Genomic DNA, 4,458 nt, shown 5'->3' with positions numbered 1-4,458 from the left:
TCTTTGTCTCCTTTTTATTTTGTGCATTAAGGGTCTCATAAAGGTACTAAGAGGTCATCATGTTTGTTCAAGGAATTTAGCATTTTTATCAGGAAGGTAAGCCTGGAGTAGCTTTGAGGTATGGAAATGACTGCTGAGGCTTCCATAAGTACAGGGAAGTGGGTGTGGGATGCCCATCCTGCCCAGAGAAAGCCTGGAGATTTCAGTCACAAAACACACATATCCGAATTTTCAGCTGTTATGTTTCAGGGAGAGCCATCCTGAGACGGTGGAAACCAGAGGAGGGCATGGTGGCGATTTTGTATTGTGGGAGAAAGTGGCTGCACTGGGTTTTGGTTGGGTGGGCACCAAACTAAACTGCTTCCCTCCGATTTACCCTAGTGTCTTCAGCCTTTTGCAGTTCCAAGGTTAACTGTGGCTGTTGATATCTTCGAGATTTGTCTATGGGTCTCTGAAACAAGACCAATCCATTAGCTTGTATAGCTGAGCCAGGGGTGGGTTTGTGAACATGGCCCCCACATATCTTTCGGGAGTTTAATTTCTCGGGAAACGTAGTCCTGAGTTGTTGGGAGCCAGCCAGAGGCACAGTGGCGATTTGAGGTTTTCAGGAAGCATGAAGACACCATCAGACTATTGATGCACTCACCTGAGGGTACAGGTTGACTTCCTGCAGGCACTGCACAACCAGACTAACAAATATTCATTGAATGAATGAACGAATAATCAACATTTTCAAAATGTGTCTCTTTATTGCATTTTAGAAGGGTAACTTCTAACAGGAAAACAATCTTCATGGTATAATCAAGACCTACGATTTATTTTTAATATATTTAATAAAAGCTACACATTTTGGAAATTTATACAAAGAAATTCTTTTAAATTATCTGTCTTCATAATTTACTTGTAAATTACTAAGATATCACTGTTTCTTCCACCGTTCTTAGCATAGAAATTTACAGACAGAATGTGCTAAGTAAAAATTCATTTTGGCTCTTCTGTTCAATGTAGTACTGGAAGTACTTGGAAGAGAAAATAGATAAGAAAAAGATATTAAGGGTTTTTCATGTATGAAAGGTAGAAATAATCTCTCACTATTCACAGAAGATATCATACAATATTTAGAGAATACTAAAATCTCTGCGAAAAAACTCCTAGAGGCAATAGACTTTTATAGTAAAATTGCAGGCTATAAACTCAATACCGAAAAGTCTATGGATTTTTTATATGCAAATAATGAGAGAGAAGAAAGTGACATGAAAAAGCAATCCTATTCATAATCGTGCCTCAGAAAATCAAGAACCTTGGAATCAGCTTAACTAAGGAGGTAAAGGACCTATACAATAGGAAATTAAAAACGACACGAGGAAATGGAAACATATATACTACTTATGGAATGGGAGAATTAACATTGTCAAAATGGCAATTCTCCAAGAAGCATTGTAAAAATTCAACTTGATCCCTATAAAGATACCCATGACATTCTTCAAAGAAATTGATCAAGCATTCCTGAAATTCACATGGAACAATAAACGCACACGAATAGCTAAAGCAATTCTTGGGGGAAAGACGATGGAGGCAACACCTTCCCCAACCTCAAACTCTACTGCAAACGATAATAATGAGAACAGCATGGGACTGAAACAAAGGCTCAGCTGCAGACCAATGGAAAAGGATTGAATATACTGACACACACACTCAAATATATAATCATCTAATCTTTGATAAGGGAGCAAGAAACGTGAAGTGGTTTAAGAGAGTCCTTCTAAACAAACGGTGCAGAAAAAACTGTACAGCTGCATGCAAAAAAAAAAAAATAGCTCAGACCTCTACCTAACACCATGCACAAAAGTCAGATAAAAATAGGTCAAAGTCCTCAACATCACACCAGAATCCCTCAGGTACAGTGATGACAAGGTTGGCAAATCCCTCCACGATATTGAAGCTAAAGGTATCTTCAAATATAACACGCCACTTGCCAAGCAACTGGAAGCAGAGATAAACAAAGGGAACTATCTTAAATTAAGCAGCTTCTGTACCTCAAAAGAAACTGACCAGAAACAATGACTCCACCATGCGGGCAAGATACTCGCAGAAGCCTACCAGGTTCTCTGAGAGTGAGAACTGGACAATCAGAGTTGCTGTCTTCTAAATAAGATCCAGTCTCTGGATGTTGGCTATTGAGGGAATTACATGGATCCAGGGGTAGTTCGTGGTTGTAACACTTAATTACTAGAAGATGGGGGATCTGGAAGGAGCGGGCACATTCTTGATCTGAGCAGCCATGGAGATCTCATGCCCTGGTCCCGCACATTTGGGTTCCTCTTCCAGTTCCTTCATGCATGAGGCTCCTTCAAGCTTGGGAAGAGTGGTCTCTAAGCGTACCTATGGCTGGTTGCAGAGGTCTTCAGCTGCCGGGGCTATGCTCAGGGCGGTGAGGGAATCTCACCCCGCCATCTCCAAGGGGCCCCAGTGAGGAAAGCCAGGTGCGAGGTCAGGAGACTGTTGTTTTAGACATATTTGGAATTAATTTTAGATCGAAAAGTACGCATCATTGAAAATACTTATGTGCTTAGTAATAAATTACTACAAACTTGTTCAATCACGTCAGAGAGCCCACTCTGCTCAGAGAACTAGATTTTTAATTACAGATCCGTTTTTCCCATGTGTCATGACTGAGAATCACTATCAGTAGATAGGAAACTCACTATACACAAAGATGCACACAGGTTACTATGAGTCATCTATGTTGTTAATATCAGTTGGCCATTAAACTTCACTGAGACCCTTTGTTCTGTCCTTTATAGGAGCCACATGAGTCTCACCTTCCGTTCAAGTTGAACTTGTAATAAGGTGGAATGAAATCATCAATATGCTTCTCACCTCATCCTTCAGGAGAAAAATCCTACATACATTCGAGGTGGTCAAAGTGCAGACAACACCATCCACCTTTTCCTGGAGATGTACACGAGACTGAGGCGAGAAAAGCAAAAGGCTCTAGTTTAATGGTCTTAATTAAGGTTTCAGGGAACGACATTAAACAAATTCATATCCCATCTTCCAAAAGAATTATTTTGTAAAACTGATGCCTAGGGTATGGTAAAAGATAATATGGTAAAAACCATATTTTTCTTTCTGGGACATTAAATTTCTAAATCTATTTATTCATGCTGCTTTGAAATACATTCCTTGATTAGGAATCATTGTCTGCCATAGGAGTGAGGAAGGACAACACTCAAAGTAATAAGAAGAGAAAAATATGGAAAAATTAACTCCTACTAAGTTTAACACATACACTAAAATTGAAATGATAAAATGATGAGCATGGTCCTTGCACAGAGATGATATGCAAACTTGTAAAGCATTCCATATTTTTGTTGCAAGAAGAATGAACAGGTCTACTTTAAGCTAAGACAATCCCCACAAGTACAAAAATTCTACATAAAGAGAGCACAAATCCCAATCACAAAAATCTCTCTCAATGTCAATGGACTAAATGTGCCAATTCAGAGGCACAGAATGGGAAGATGAATTAGAAAACTGAAACCAACATTCATTCTGCTGCCTGCAGGAAACACATCTGAACAATCAAAGCACCCATGGGCTAAAGGTAAAAGTCTGGGAAACAAGTTTTCAAGAAAATATCACCTCCACAAAGCTGGAGTGGCCATACTAGTATCAGACCACATGGACTTCAGGCTAAAGGTTATCAGAGACAGTGAAAGTCATTTCTTAGTGGTCATGGGATATGTACATCAGAAAGAACTCACCCTCCTCAATGTATATGATCCTAATGACAGACCAGCAAAATACTTAAAAACAACTTCTAATTGACTTATAGAAAAACATTGATAGCAACACAATACTAGAAGGAGATTTCAACACTTCTTTGTCACGTCTCCATAGATCAAACAGACTGAAGCTCAGCAAGGAAATATTTTCTTAAAGGGAAGTAATGAACAACCATTGGCTTAGAGAAGATATCAAAGAGGAAATAAAAAGTTTCCAGAAACAAATGAGAATGAGGACACAAGCTACCATAACTTGTGGGACACAGCAAAAGCAGTGTTAAGAGGAAAGATTATAGCTCTGCCAGAATTCATCAGGAAGAAAGAAAGGGCCTACATGAATAAATTAGAGCTCAAGATTTTGGAAAATGACCAACAAAAGTAGTCCAAACTAGGCTGGAGGGAGGAAATAATAAAACTTGTACCAGACATCAATGAGCTAGAATCCCAAAATAGAATCCAAAAGACCAATAAAAGAAAAAGCTGATTCTTTGAGAAAATAAATAAGATCAATAAACCATGAGAAGCCTCTCAAAGAAACAAAGAGAAAGAATTCTAATAAATCGAATCAGAAATGCAAAGTGGGGTGTCCTAATAGAAAGTACAGAAATCCATAGGATCATCAGAGATTATTTTGAGAATCTTTGCAGCAGGAAATGAGAGAATTTGGAAA

At 38.7% G+C, this 4,458-nt stretch overlaps 1 pseudogene; it reads left to right on the top strand.

Annotated features, from left to right (window-relative positions):
* The first annotated feature begins 3,279 nt into the window (after positions 1 to 3,279).
* On the top strand, positions 3,280 to 3,373 carry LOC130016088 (uncharacterized; annotated as a pseudogene).
* The last annotated feature ends 1,085 nt before the right edge of the window (positions 3,374 to 4,458 follow it).

This window comes from Sorex fumeus, unplaced genomic scaffold, assembly GCF_029834395.1.
Source record: "Sorex fumeus unplaced genomic scaffold, SorFum_2.1 ptg000146l, whole genome shotgun sequence".
Taxonomy (NCBI): Eukaryota; Metazoa; Chordata; class Mammalia; order Eulipotyphla; family Soricidae; genus Sorex; species Sorex fumeus.
Note: the sequence above shows the minus strand (reverse complement) of the source record. Positions and strands in the feature narration are given on the sequence as shown.